The 15,952-nt window shown below is 39.9% G+C and overlaps 1 pseudogene across 1 annotated transcript; it reads right to left on the reverse strand.

Moving 5' to 3' along the window:
- Window positions 1-651: 651 nt before the first annotated feature.
- Window positions 652-2,135, reverse strand: LOC308241517 (glutamate dehydrogenase 1, mitochondrial-like; annotated as a pseudogene). Its single transcript has one exon. The product of its transcript is annotated as a glutamate dehydrogenase 1, mitochondrial-like (transcript).
- Between the last annotated feature and the right edge of the window lie 13,817 nt (window positions 2,136-15,952).

Below are 15,952 nucleotides of genomic sequence, written 5' to 3' on the forward strand. Positions count from 1 at the left end.
TTGAGTTTTTGTTCAAGCAGTCAACACAATAGACTTTGAAAAAAGAAGAGCAATTAATTAACATAAGGAGGTTACTGTATTCTTTGGACTATATGCCATCAGTGTGGTTAATAAATTCTGACAGTCTCACACAACAGAAATAGGCTCCATCATTTGCTTTGCAGTGATAGGAAAGAAGATAACTGACTCTCCATTGGGCTTTTTGTTTTGTTGGACAGCATACTACTGATAAACTATAAATGATACTGTTTTATGTTATAAAAATACTAGCTTTTTCATTCATTGTGCTTATAGTTTTTCTCTGCTTAGTGAAAGTTAGGCTTAGTAAGTGATTAAAGGGAATTTTATTACAGCAGCATGTACTTATTTTATTCTAGGAGAATAAAACGCATAAAGAGTAATAGCATTTATTTTTGTTTGTAATCTATAGAATTGAGTTCTTTTGCTGATACACCCAAATGGCTCTCTGGCATCTACTTTTTCTCTTGCACATGATCCCCTAACTTTAATTTCTTTTTTCTTAAGGGGCTCATTTGGATCAACCCATGAGAATGTTGTCCATTGTCTAATAAGCAATGAGAGAAAGATCTGTGGTTACATGTAAACTTGTGCTGGTCTACAGATGAAGAGGTGAAGAGAGTAGTAAAGAAGTCAGCGGCAATCCATCTGTGTGAAGGTCAAACCGGCTTCATTGTACACCTTGAAGACTTTCTCAATGGCATTGACATAGGCAGCTGTTCTCAGGTCCAATCCCAGGTTATATTTCATGGCTGTGTGCATGATTTCCCTGGCCCCAGAGCTCCATGGTGTAGGCTGAGCCAGAGTGCACAATGTCTTTCTCAGATGCCCCCGATATCCTGTCTTGGAACTCTGATGTGGGTACTACAGGAATAGTTCCACCATGCTTTCCAAATTTCCTTTTCAAACTCTCCTGAACCAACATGAGCAAGTGGTAGTTAGAATCCCTTTCATATATGAAGGTCAAACGGACATAGCTGACATGATTTTGTTTCTTCAGCCACTCAAAGAAAGATACAGTAAGCGCCCCCTCTACCCCAGCATTCAGGTAGAGATCTGGAATAACCATGATGTTCTTATCCAGGAAAATCTTATTGGCTTCTAGAGTTGTTGGCCCATTGGCACCTTCAGTGAGGATATTGGCTTTGATTCTTGGTGCCCTGGACTTGGTCAGCTGCTTCTCACTGGCAGCAGGGATCAGTATGTCACAGTTGGCATCTAAGATGCTTCCTTCATAAAGCTCTGCCTTAGGGAAATCCACGATTGATCCATGCTGCAATTTGAAGTCTTCCAGTTCCTTTGGGTCAATACCATCTGGATTCCAGAGACTCCCATCAGATTCACCAACACCAACACATTTAGCACCAAAGTGTTGCAAATTCCTCATAGAGTGAAGGCCCACATTACCAAATCCCTAACCAACAAATGTTTTCTCTCCAAGCCCTGGTGTCATTTCTAAAATGCTCATGTAAGAAGCTTCATTGATGAAGTTTTTGATTCCATGGAAAACTCCCCAGCCAGTAGCAGAAATCCATCCCTGGACTGACGGGCTTGCCAGTGACAGGCATGGGCATTAGTATCCTAGTGCCTGATGGTGCGAGCACAGGTGTCTTCAATCCAGGACATCTCTCGCTCTCCGGGTTCATGTCTGGGGCAGGCACGCCAATGCCCAGACCAATAAAGTCCTTCTTTGCCAGTTCCATGGTAAACCTCCTTGTGATCTTTCCCAACTCATCATCGGTATAGTTCTTGGGGTTGATCATAACACCAGCTTTGGCACCCCCAAATGGCACATGAACCACTGCACACTTATATGTAGTCAGAGAAGCCAAAGCTTTCACTTCATCTCCACTCACATCAGTGCTGGAATGAATACCTCCCTCCCTGGCAGAACGTGCGGTGCTGGCGGGGCTGGACCTGGTAGCCCTCGGTGACCTCCCAGGAGCCATCATGGAGCCAGATGGGGAAGGACAGGCGCAGCACATGGTTGCAGGACTTGATCCGCAGGATGCCGCTCACCCACTTGTGCTTCTGCTCCTCCCTCTCCTGGGTCTTGAGGTCCTCCACCAGCTTGTCCTCCACGATGCTGGCACGCGGTGGAAGAAGCTCTCCACCATCCTGAGAAGTCGGGTTGTGCTGGCGGTCAGCTGCTGCCTGGCTGTAGTGTCACCAGGAAGGTGGTGGGAGCCCCTGCTGCAGGGTGGCGGCTGCGGGATGCCTGAGGGCCAGGCCGGCCCAGCAGCACAGCCTGGTCAGCTGCAGCAGAGCCCAGGGCTGCAGCCTGATGCCTCGCCCAGGCAGTGGGACATGGCGGGAGCTGAGGAGAAGTTCTCTGGGAGGCTGGGGACCATGGGAAGGAGGGATGGGCCTGCAAGGGCCTCCCTTTTAAGCCACAGCTTCCTGCCCTCAGGAGCGGTCCCCTCCCTGGGCACTTGCTGCCTACACAGGAACAAGGACTTCGGGCTTCTGCCAACCTTTCCTGTGAATGGCAGGGCTGGGGCCCTGGCCTTCCTAGAGCCTCGCCTCCTCCTCCTCCATGGTCTCCCAGACCTCCCTGTCGAAGGCGCATGCAGGCCAGGCTGCAGGACCACAGATTTTTATTTGTTTCCCTCTTCAACATTTTTGACACTGTGCTAATAGTTATATTCAGTTTTGCAAGCTTTTTAGGAAATTTTGACAGTATTTTTGTACAAAACATTTTTTCTAAAAAGACACTTGTTAACTTATTCTATTTTAATTTGGCCAATTCTATAAAAAGTTAAGAAATTAAAAAAAAAAAAAAGAAAAGAAAACGACAAGTCTCACTTTATGGCCCAAGTTACTGTGCAAGCCCAATGGGGACCAAGCCCAGTGCCGGGCATGCGCACTTCAGTCTTGTCTGTTGCTGAGCATGCGCCTTGCTGCCAGCATTCTGGGAGGAGAAGGAAGGAGAGGCGGCCGTTTTCCTCCATCACACCCTTTCTTGCTTGTGGAGACTGAACTGGTAGGTCCAGAGAGCAGCCCTCCCAGGACTTTAATTAACATAGGAGAGGGTGAGGAGGAACCCCGGGCTTGGTAGGGGTGGGGGGTGGAGGGTTTGGGGGTTTGGGGGGAGGGGTCGGGTTCTGTGGCCTCCTGGAGGGGAAGGTCCTGAGGTCAGTGCCTTTCTCCTCTCAGGCATCATGGCCGCCAGGGCCCTGCAAGTCCTCCCGTGACCTGGACGAGGAGGGTGTTGGGCCCATGAGGAAAGGGGTCAGTGTAGAGTCTTGGGGGTATTATTTCAGGTGTCTGGGTCCTGTGGGCACCAGGGACAGGAACACAGACTCCAGAGTCCTCCTTGGGGCCCTGAGCAGGGGGTGGGGCAGGTGTGAGATGGTACCTCATTGTTGTTTTGACTTGCATCTCTTGGATGATTAGTGACTTTGAGCATATTTTCATATTCCTCTTGTCCTTCTCTATGTCCACTCTTGATACGTGTCTTTTAGGTCCTTTGCTCATTTTTTGATTGGATTGTTTATCTTCCTTTTATTAAGTTGTATGATTTTTCTGTAACTTTTGAAGATCAAACTCTTATCGGAAATATCATTGGCAAGATGTTCTCCCATATAGTGGGCTTTCTTGTTGTTTTGTTGATTGTTTCTTTTGCTGTGCAAAAGCTTTTTATTTTGATGTAGTCCCATTTGTTTATTTTCTACTCAATTACCATTGTCTTAGTAGTTGTATCAGTAAACATATTGCGAGGAGATATGTCTGCTATTTTGCTGCCTATGGATTCTTTAGGATTTTTATGACTTCCCGTCTTACATGTAAGTCTTCTATGCATTTTGAGTTTGTTTTTGTGTATGGTGTAATTTGGTGATCTAGTTTCATTTTTTTGCATGTATCTGTCCAATTTTCCCAACTCCATTTACTGAAGAGACTGTTTGGACTCCATTGTATGCTCTTGCCTCCTTGGTCAAATATTAATTGAGCATAGTGGTTTGGGTCGATATCTGGGTTCTCTACTCTATTCCATTGGTCTCTATGTCTGTTCTTTTGCCAGTACTAGGCAGTTTTTAGAACAGTGGCTTTGTAATACAGTTTGATATCTGGTATTGTGATCCCTCTAACTTTGTTCGTTCTCAGGATTGCTGCGGTTATTCCAGGGTCCTTTTTTATTCCATATTAATTTTTGGAGTGTTTGTTCTAGGTCTGTGAAATACGCTGTTGGTATTTTCGGTATTTTTATTGTTTTCAGGGAGGAAGGCTAATGGAGGGAGTCATAGAAACATCAATGATGAGAGAGAATCATTGATTGGCTGCGTCCTGCACGCCCCCTACTGAGGATTGAGTCCACAACTAGAGCATTTGCCCTTGACCAGAATCAAACCTGGGGCCCTTCGTTCTGCATGTTGATGCTCTATCCACTGAGCCAAACCAGCTAGGGCTGCCATTGGTATTTTAATGGGGATTGCGTTGAATCTATAGATTGCTTTGGGTAGTATGGACATTTTAATGATGTTGATTCTACCAATCCATGAACAGGGTATATTCTATCACTTGTTTATATCTTCCTCTATCTCTTTTTTCAATGTCCCATAGTTTTCTGAATACAGGTCTTTTACCTTCTTAGTTAAGTTTATTCTTAGGTAACTTAATTTTTTTTTGTTTCCATGGTCAAGGATATGTTTTTTTGTTTTGTTTTGTTTTGTTTTTTAGAATCTCTTTCTGTGAGTTCATTATTGTTATATAAAAATGCCATAGATTTCTAGGTGTTAATTTTGAATCCTGCTATATTACTGAATTTATTTTTTAAATCTAGTAGTTTTTTTGGTGGAGTCTTTAGGGTTTTTTATATGTAATATCATGTCATCTGTGAATGACAGTTTCACATTTTCGTTTACAATTTGGATGCCATTTATTTCTTCTTGTCTGATCGCTATGGTTAGCACTTTCCAGTACTGTGTTGAACAGGAGTGGTGAAAGTGGCCATCCCTGTCTTCTTCCTATTTTTAGAGGTAATGCCACAGTCTTTTAAATGAATAAGGTAATAACAATATCCTTCATATAAATCTTTCACCAAAGGTTGAAGAAAAGAAGGAACAGAAATGTAGTAAAAGGGAAGTGTCAGGAAACATGTATGATGGTGCTCATGATAACACTGACACTGATGGACTGAGTCTGCAAAGTAACAGTGAACAAACTGATATCCAGCAACCAAATGATAAAATTAATTAAAACATAGTCTTTTTAATGAATAATGTAATAGCAAAGCTAAATGATAAAGCCAAAGAGAAGAGTAGTGAAAACATAGTCTTCTTAATGTGTAAAGTAGTAACGACATCCTTCATATCAAACTTATATCAAAGGTTGAAGAAAAGAAGGAACAGAAAAGTAGTAAGAAGGAAGTGTCAGGAAATATGTCTGATGTGGCTAATGATGACACTGACAGTGTTGGTGTGAGACAGAGAAGCAACAGTGAACAAAGTGAGAAGCACCAGTTTCCTATTGTGCAGAATGAAGATTCTGATAGGTAAGCCTATAGCAGTATTTAACAGTAGGTAATTATTTTCCTATAAAACAAATTCCAATTTGAGCTAATATTCTTGATTAACAAATTTTATATTTATGCTAGAGTGAATCTTGCTTTGTAATCAGAAAATGCAAATCCACAAACAATTAGATAACATTTTTTTGAACTTATAATGATAATTATTGTATTTAAAAAAGAAAACCAGTATTTAACCATTGGAGGAAAAAGCATTCTCATGCACTACTGTAGATGAAATTGGCACATCTTTTTCAAAGTGTAATTGAGCTTCTTCCAAAATGTCGGGCCTAAATGTGCAGTCGGACATCCCTCTCACAATCCAGGACTTCTGGCTCCCAACCACTTGCCTGCCGGCCTGCCTGATTGGTCTAACTGGTTCTGCCTGCCAGCATGATCACCCCCTAACCACTCCCCCGTCAGCCTGATCGACGCCTAACTGCTCCCCTGATGACCCAATTGCCCCTAACTGCCCTCCCCTGCTAGCCTGGTTGCCCCTAACTGTCCTCCCCTGCAGGCCTATTCCCACACTACTGCCCTCCCCTGCAGGCCTTGTCCCTCGCAACTGTCCTCCCATGCAGACCTGATCACCCCCAGCTGCTTTCCCCTGCAGACCAGGGTCCCTCCAAAGTGTCTTCCACTGCAGGCCTCATTACCCCAACTGCCCTCCCATGCAGGTCTGATAGCCCACAACTGCCCTCCCCTGCTCGCCATCTTGTGGCAACCATCTTGTGTCCACATGGGGGCGGCCATCTTGTGTGCTAGAGTGATTGTCAGTTTTCATATTACCTCATTATTATATAGGATAACAGTTCATTTCATGTTGATCACAGCTTTGATTGTGTTTAGCTACAGATTAACATTACAAGAAGAAAAAGAGAAGAGACGAAAAGCTGATCTGTTACATAAAAAAAATACGACGCAGTTAAGGAAAGAAGAAGGGCAGTCCATGAAAGCAGTTGAAATGAACCCCAACGTTGAAAACACCATAGGAACACAAGTCATGGCCCTGAAGCCTGTAAGAGAGAATGAGGTAAATTTACCTTTGGAAAAAATGTCTTATATCTAACAGTATTTTCTGAATAATTGTATCCCTTTGATTTAATGTACAGTATTACATTTAAAACAAACGCAAAATGGTATCTCATTCAAAATATGAACTGTGACATTTATGTCTAAAATTATTAATTTATTACTATCCTTGGCATGTAGTTGATGCTCTGTATAAGTTTTCTAAATGAAGAAAAGGACCATAAATTGAGTTTAAACATTCACATCAATGTTAATTTTGGCCTTTAGAAAGGTTAACATGCAGGCTAAATTGCCTTGAGACTGTGATGGAATTATTCAAATGTTCATAAACAAATTTTATTTCACAATACTGCATTTTTGCTCTATGACAAAATTGGCTATCACTTAAGTTAAAATTTGAGGTTTTTATGAAGGCAAAAGACACTTATGCTTTAAAAGGCTGCTTTTTAACAATTTTTTAAGGAGCTGTTCTTAAGCTTTGAAATTTTTGTTAATGGTATGGGATAAAAAACTAAACAAAATGTGTCCCTTGGTTGCTGAAGAGCAAAATTACACTCAGAGGCAACTTTCTCAAGAACAGAATGCCAGTATATTACAATAATTATTGTATTTAAAAAATAAAACCGGAACTATGGAATTCTGACCAAACACCCTTGCAATCCAAAGGGGCTAGAAAGAGCTCATTAGAAAGTGAAATATGAGGTAGTTTACATAGTCATGTACAAATGTGTGTATTTGTGCAGATATGTGAAATCCACTATGGTACATATTGGAACTATAGATAATTTAAATACATATCTGTGTGTGTGTGTGTATGTGTGTGTGTGTTAGGGGTGGCATTTTGGGTCCATTGGATAAAATGATATTCTTAATTCAAATCCATTTGTCTCTCCCAGTCAAGTAGTGACATTCAAAATGCCTTCATCCTCAGGGGAGGCTTTTAATATTTTTGATAGAAATTGTTGTGTTTTCCATGATCTCAAAGGGATTACTACGAACAACAGATGCTCCAGATTTTGGCATTCATTACATTTCCTTGATATATTAATAGAGAGGTTGGTTTTCATTTCCACTGGTGGTAAGGAGGAAAAGAAGAGCTGGTTCTAGGGTAATATGCTACATGTCATTCTACCTTTGAGAAAAGTAACAATTTGTTCGTAGTACTATCTCATTTTAACACAAGAGATTTTGAAGAGAATGCCATGATGTAACATATACTTAGTGACAATTTATTGTTATTCCTAGTAAAGTAATTCAGTGCATTTCTACCCATTTCGCATTTATTACACTAAACATTGTGAACAAGAAATGAAAGTTATTGCAGCAACATAATCTCATGATTTTCTAAGAAGAGCTCTATAAATTTTATCTTACCATTACTTTTTTGAAATATAAGGCATCTTTTGTGTTTCCATATTCACAGTGGAGAAGAACTGTGGATTGGGGCAAGAGCAACAACTTTTGAGTCTGGAGACCTGGAGAAAATTCAGAAGTTGCTTATGTTTTTAACCTCTCCATTCCAGATTGTGATAACTGAATGAGTTCATAAATGGGTGTACAAGAGCTTAGGACAGTGACTAGATGAGCAGTTATTAGTAAAGTTAGTATTTATTACTGAAAGTACTAAAAAAGTAGAATATCTATGAGATAATCTTTGAAAAATATTTTAGGAAATTTAGTCTCTCCAAATAGAAGCAGGGTTAATACCCTCAATGTGAGGTAGCTATATATACAATCTATAACCTCAATTTTTAAGTGTAGTTGGAGTTATTAATCTTTTCCTTAATGTATTCTGGGTTTGTCGTGATTCAGAAAAAGCCCTTTCCAATTCTGAGACTCTTAAACAGAAACTTGTGGTTTGCTTTTCACTTTAAAAAAATCCATCAACTTATATTCTATTTTTGAAATTTGCAGAATGTAGGCTTGTATAAAGTTAGAGTTTTGTGTCCAATTCTATTTATTTTTTATGAGGTATATCCACCTATTGAACCTTTTTATTGTAAACATAAAGGTTTCATTAATTTCACAGTCTATCATGATATATCATTTCAATGAGTTAGCTAAAAGTCTCCTTTGGTTTACTTAGGTTTCTGATAGTTATGAAAAGCAAAAACGTCAGTTACATGAAAATCACATGTTGAAGGATGAAATTGCCAAGCTAACACTGGAACTAGACACAGTCAAAAATCAGATGCAGGAAATGGAAAAAAAATATTTTGAGGACATTGTGATCTTCAAAGAAAAGAATGACCATCTTCAAAAGACATTAACAGAAACACTATTTCAACACAATGAGCAGCTTGAAGTTCTGAGAGCTGAGATTACAATGTCAAGCCCTAAACTGGGGGATGAACAACAAAACAGAGGAAGACTGGAAGCAGAATGTGACTCATATAGTTCTAGACCGGCTACTGTTACACAGGATCATGAGCATTGTCAGACTTCAAAAGGAGATCTACAAGTTGCTTTCAAGAAAGAAAAAGAAGAATGGTTTTGTTCCCAGGACAAAAAGAACTCTGATATGTCTAACCTAAAACATAACATTGAGATTCATTCTCAACAACTTTCTAAATTGGAAAGTAAATTCAATCACCTAGAAATTGAGCTTCATCACATAAGAGATACTCTTAGAGTAAGGACATTGGTTTTAGAAGGTGGAGAAGGAGACCGAAGCCAAACACAGAGTCAAATGAAGGAAATTGAACATGTGCATCATAAGAAACAAGGTAAAGTGAATGAAGACACTAGAAAGCAGGAATCTTTCCAGGAGAGGCTATCTCACCTGCATAGTGAAATTATGTTGCTTCTACAGCAACTGGGTCAGGCTCACAACAAAGCTGACAGGAAAAGAAAGAGAGTCATTAAAATCCAAGATCAGTTTGCAGATACCATAAAAATATTTCAAGCCACCAGTGAAAAGAAAGGTCTTATGCTGAACGAAACATATAAGGAAATAATCAACGAATGGCATCTTTTAAAAGAAAGCATACATCACTATGAAAATTATAAAGCAGAAAGAGATGTAAGTATCCAGACCGATAAATATTTTCAAATTTCCTCAAAGAAAATTCAGAGCAATATTTGATGATGGCTACGGTTGAATCCAGGTGAATATAAAAAATGTATAGATTATAAAGCTGTTTGTTCTATTATTTTAAAAGCAGACATTGTATTCATCAAATGAACATTAGACTGAGATGTGCTTTGTTTGAGTAAAGACATTGTGTTGCCCATGAAATGTTAAGAGGTTAAATTCCAGATTGCTAATAGATGTAGATTGATAATGCTTAAGTCTTATATTGATTGAATAATAATTTTAGTATCTCTGTCCCTGAATTTTAATATTGTTAGGGAGCATATAAATGGAAATGCTCTTACCTCAAATTAGTATTTTTAAATTAAGATTTAATTGAGTTATCTTGACAATTAAATTCAGATTTCCCAGATGAACTGAATTGTAGATGTTGTACCCCGTAGTACCTTTCCTTCACTGGATCCTTATACATTTAGATTGACATAAAGTTACTTTTATTGATGCTAATTTGAATTAAATTTGGAAATATTTCAGTCTCAAATAATATATTCATAGGACCTCCTGATCTTGTAAAGGCATCTACTTTTCATTCAATCATAATTTCGGACAAATGTGATGAGTTTTAGCAAATGTATACCTGATTTACACTTTCAAATACTATTTACCATTTTCTTAGAATATTTTTACAAATAATTTGTTCATATTTCTCATGTTAAGGCCTAATTACTATCATTTGGAGCTGTTTGTTCAGACAGAGAGCATTGTAGCTCTCTGTGATTTACTCATTTGGCATTGGATCTCCATTTCAGACTACTGAGTGGTGGCAGGGTTTATGTGTAGCAGGGAGGGAGGTGAAGGCCAGGTTAACTAGGGCCTTGAAGACCCTTGGAATGACTTCACTTTTCTTTTAAGATAGGAACCTTTTGGGAGGATTTGAGCAAGGGAATTGAATGTTCCAGGAGCTCTGACGTTAATTGAAACCAGTGGTTAAAAAAAGGAAATAAAAAAAAAAAAAAAGTTCCATAATATTGAATTTAGTCCCACTTGATCCACTTACATACCCATTTTTCATTGAGATGTCAGTAGATTCTAAAGCTTTGAGATTCATGAGAGAAGGGGGAGGGGTTGATAGTGGGGCTGAGTCCACTGTCTAAGTAACCTAATACTGATTAGCAGGAGGATTACATTTTCTGTGACTTTAACCTGATAAAGCAAACAGGAGCATGTCCATATGAGGAAAAGAAGGTGAATTGAGTTAGAAAGTGATACTTTTACAGTTACTTATTATGTTAATAATATATGACTCTAACAAAATACATCCAGGGTGGGCCAAGAGTAGGTGTATAGTTGTTTTGTATGGAGAGTAATAAGTAGTAAGTATCCTACTCACAACCGTAAACCTTCTTTTGCCCCATCCTGTATGTGAATTTATCTGTCATTAACATAATTTAATAATAATGTGATTTATAAAATCAGTAACAGAAATATCTTACTTACTAGGCAGTTGTGAGACAACTTCAAGGAGAAATGGCTGATGCCCAAAGAAAACTATCTTCGACAGAGGCTTTACTGAAGATTGAATCACATCACCTTATGGATTCACAATATAAAATACAAGAGTTGCAGAAGGAATTAGATGAAAGCAGAAGTGAAGTATGTATGAAATTTAGCATGTCATCAGTTAATCTATAGCTGGTTCAATAATACAAAGATACTACTTTTCACGGGCAGCTTTCTTTTGTATTTTCATTGTGATTAATTTATTATAATTTCATTATCTTTATAGTGCACTTATTTTTCAAACCCTGGCTTTTATTCTGCCTTTTGTATTTTGTGTTTTTTCTTACAGTATCTGCCCTTAGGAATGTTGAAAACTATGCGTCATTCTTCATAGAAGGCAAAAGGCTTTTCTTCCCTTACAACACAATATTTTCAGTGATATCTCCATTATCATGATGAGGCAGCCAGATCAAATAGAGGATAGTGCTGAATGAAATGTTCCATACAATTTTTTTATGAATTATCTTTACTTTGGTGAATGGATATTTCATAGATTTCAGAATAACTTGTAGAGGAAGGTCATGATAGTAACCAATTGAAGTAGGCATATCCTTCATTCTCACTCACTTGGAAATGAAAGCATGGAAATATTCATATCATTGTAATATGTACACCCACAACAGACAATTAAGGAAAGTAAATCTAGATCCACTAATGGAATTAAAAAAAAAAAAAACTGTATTGATATAATTCACAGTAGAGGCCCAGTGCATCAAATTCGTGTATGTGGGGGGTCCCATCAGCCCGGCCTGCACTCTCTCCAACCCGGGACCCCTTGGGTATTGGGCCTAAACCACAGTAAGACATCCCTCTCATAATCCTGGACTGCCGACTCCTAAACACTCACCTGTCTGCCTGCCTGGTCATCCCTAACTGCCCTCCTCCCCCACCCCCGCTATAGACATGATCACCGTTAACTACCTCTGCATGCCAGCCTGACTGCCCCTAAATGCCCCCTGGCCCTGCCGGCCTGTTTGTCCCTAACTGCTCCTCACTATCAGCCAGGTTTCCCCCAACTGCTCCCTCCCTGCCAGCCAGGTAGATCCTTACTGCCCTCCCTGCTGGCCCAGTCACCACCAACTGCCCCCTTCTGCCAGTCTGATTGCCCCTAAGTGCATCCCCGCTGGCCTAGCCGCCTCTCACTTCCCCCCCCCCCCCAAAAGCCTAATTGCCCCAAACTGCCCCCCTGCCGGCCTGATCACCCCACACAGCCTGCTGTTCAGTCATTTGGTTGTCCCTCACCAACCCCCTGGGGGCCTGGTTGTAGGCAGCTATCTTGTGAGGGCATGAGGGTTAGTTTGCCTTTTACCTCTTTATTATAAAGGATAGCATATAATTTGCCAATTAAAGTTACACAATTCAATATTTTAAAACATATTTATAAAGTTGTGCATCTGTCACTTCAATCAATTATAGAATATTTTTATCACTCCAAACACAAACTTTACACCTCTTAGCAGTTGCTACCAGCTTTTCATCTTGCCCAGCACTGGGCAACAATCAGCCTAATTTCTGTTTCTATTGATTTGCTTATTCTGGATATTTTATATATATATATATGGAATCACACAAATTGCGGTCTTTTGTGATTGGCTTCTTTCACTTAATGTCACATTTTAAAGGTTCATCCACATTACAACATATATTAATATTTTATTTATTTGTATTGCTGAACAATATTTCATTGTGCTGCTCAACCACTTATCCATTCATCAGTTATTTGACCTTTGTGTTGTTTTCACTTTTTGGCTATTAATAATTCTGTTATAATCATGAGTGTACAAATCATTGTGTGAACATAGGTTTTCCTTTTCCTGCCATTGGATTTTAATCCTGTGAGATAACTGAGCTGATTTCAGCATCTCTCCACCTTTCCTCATGTTGTCCATTCTGTATTTTCAGTTTCTGTTCCTGGTGCCTAATCCTTAATCTGTTCAGACCTGGCTCCCAATCTCCCCTTCTACATGAAGTGTACTCTGACTGTTTGAGCTGTCATTGAACTCATTTTTTCAGCACTTGTCATCTTGTCTGTGCAGAACAAGTTAGCCCCTAATTTTATATTGTTTTGATTTTCTTCATGAGGAATTATCTTGTCTTTCTAAGTATAAATTTGTCTGTGGAGTCTATTATTTAATACTAGAGGCCCCTTGCAGGAAGATTCCTGCAAGAATAGGGCTTCCTGTGGCCGGAGCAAAGCAGAGAAGGGAGCAAACCCTGCCAAGGTGGGCTTCGCTCCCGTCTCTGCTGCCTCACTCCCTCCCGTTTTCACTGCCTCGTTCCCTCCCTTCTACCCTGCCTCACTCCATTCTCTGCCACTTCACTCCCTTCTGCAGCACTTGGCTTCCTTCCACACTGTCTTCATTCTTTGCGACTCACCTGCATATGCAAATTAACGATCATCATTTTTGGGTTAATTTTCATACTCGCTCCTGATTGGCTGGTGGGCATAGCAGAGGCATGGTCAATTTGCATGTTCCATTTTTATTAGTGTAGATGAGGGTGCCTGTCTTTATATAAATTGAAAATATTTCAGCTTAACTATTGTTAGGATAAAATTAAATGTTTTTAGATAACTAGTGGTCTTGGGATTCAAACCCAGATATTTGATCAACACAATGAGGAGGTGAGGGGTCTAAATTAGCAAGAAGATAGCTCTAGATTTTTCAATATAGTTGACAATATAGTTGAATAAGCCATTAAAAAGAACTTCAGGAGTCTTCCATAGGTCAGGTCTCTATGGAATAGGAAACTATTAATATTTTTAAAGGCCAATAATTGATAATCTATCGCTTGTGGGAAACATTTGCAATTTAAGAGAAAAACAAAACAGAGAATGCTGGTCAACATCCTAAGGGTAAAGTCGCCCTCAAATTCAAAACATAACACTATTACACTCAAAATATCACCAGTAAGAATGAACATAAAATGTACAATATCAGCTATCTACAAAGGTGATCCGTGTTGCTCATGGTTTATGAGTGTGTGGTTGAGGATATTGTCCATGAAAGCAAGAAGGGAGAAAGAAATAAAAAGCACAGATGACCTCAGTAAAGAGGTCAAGTTTGGAAATGTTGATTAGGGAATTTGGTTTGAAGTGTTGAGGTTTATGGATCTCTGAGAGGATTTCAAAAAATAGACTGCTCTCTATAATTCTGTCTCTAATTTGCTTGGTAGCTCAGTTTGATCATTAAATGCCACATATGAGTGAAATCATATGGTGCTTGTCTGCTGGTGGTGGTAGTGGTGTTGGGGTGTTGTATAGGGATGGAGTGAAAAAGAAAAAAAAAAACTAGAGAAAACCCATGAACATTGACAACATTGTGTGGATTTCTGTAATATGAGGGATTGTATGGCAATGGAAGAGGCCATAGAAGGAATACATGTGGATGGGGAAAAAAAAGAGAGAAGTGACATAGAAAATAAAGAAGAAAATTGTGAACCTGGATGATGTACTATGGATGATCAATATAATATTCTGTCTTCTGTTTCTGTTAGATAATCTTATCTAACAAAGAGGAATGTGCTAAGTGACCCTCATGCTGTCTCAAAAATGGTGGTGCCCACAGCTAATAAGAAGGGAATATGGTAATTGACTGCCCCAGCCTCAACGATGGTATCACCCACAGACAATAAGGAGGGAATATGCTAATTTACTACCACGCCCTCCAAGATGGCGGTGCCCACAGCCACAAGATGGTAGTTCCCAGTCCCCTCAGTCCCGCTGGGATGGCAGGCACATGGAAAGGCCGGGCCCGCACCCAGGTGAGCCTAGCTGCTCCGCATGCCTGCCTCCAGAGTCCTCCAGTCCCCTTAGCCTCCCAGCTGCCCAGGGCTGGCCTCAGGCACAGGCATGCCTCGGATGGAGGCTGCGCAGCCCCCCAGGGATGCCCGAGGCTCAGGTAACCAGGGTTGGCCGAGGTTTGCGTTGCCAGCAGTGGCAGCAGCGGTGGTGTGATGGGGTGTTGCCTTCCCCTGATTGCTGGGTCACCTCCCGCCCCTGAGGGCTCCTGGACTGTGAGAGGGGGCAGGCCGGGCTGTGGGATGCCCACCCTCAAGTGCATGAATTTTCATTCACCAGGGCTCCAGTCTCTATACTAAAAGGTTGAAAAAGGATCCTCTTAGGTGACCACTGTCTCTATCTGCTGCTAGACTGCAGCTCCCCTAATTCATTTTTTCAGAGCATTCCTCTTCTACATCTATCTGGTGTTTGATATTATCAGTTTTGAACTTATCAGCTTTCTGTAATTTAGGGATTCTTAGATTGATGCTATTATCTTTCTGTCATTTAGAAAGACCTCATCATTTCTGTTGTATTGATTATATACTTATGTTCATATGACAAGTGCATAATTTCTAGCCATATCTTTAACTTAAATATTCAAAACATCAGATTTAAATTATTAACTTAAATATTCAAAGACCATCAGATTATAAAACAAGGGATAGAGTTTCTTAAATTAGTTACTTCTTACCCTCAACTTCAATGTAGTTCTAGTCCATGTCTTTCAACAGGTGAAAATAAAGAACCAAATAACCATGCTACCAATCCCTTACCCTCAAAACAAGCAAAAATAAAGATAAATAAAAAAGGGATTGAAAGAGTTGGGGACTGGACATCATGGTTACTGTATAGAAAAGCATTGCAGTTACAGGACCAGAGGGAGAGTGTATATGTGGTCATTGTTATCAGTTGCTGCTGAGAAGTAAAGCATTAGAGGACTACAGCAAAAAAGATGGCCCTCAAAATTTTAGGGGCAATTATAGGATTGAAATTCAGATTCTGATGTAAAAGAAAAGAGTGA

The sequence above is a fragment of the Plecotus auritus genome (assembly GCF_963455305.1).
Source record: "Plecotus auritus genome assembly, chromosome: 1".
Taxonomy (NCBI): domain Eukaryota; kingdom Metazoa; phylum Chordata; class Mammalia; order Chiroptera; family Vespertilionidae; genus Plecotus; species Plecotus auritus.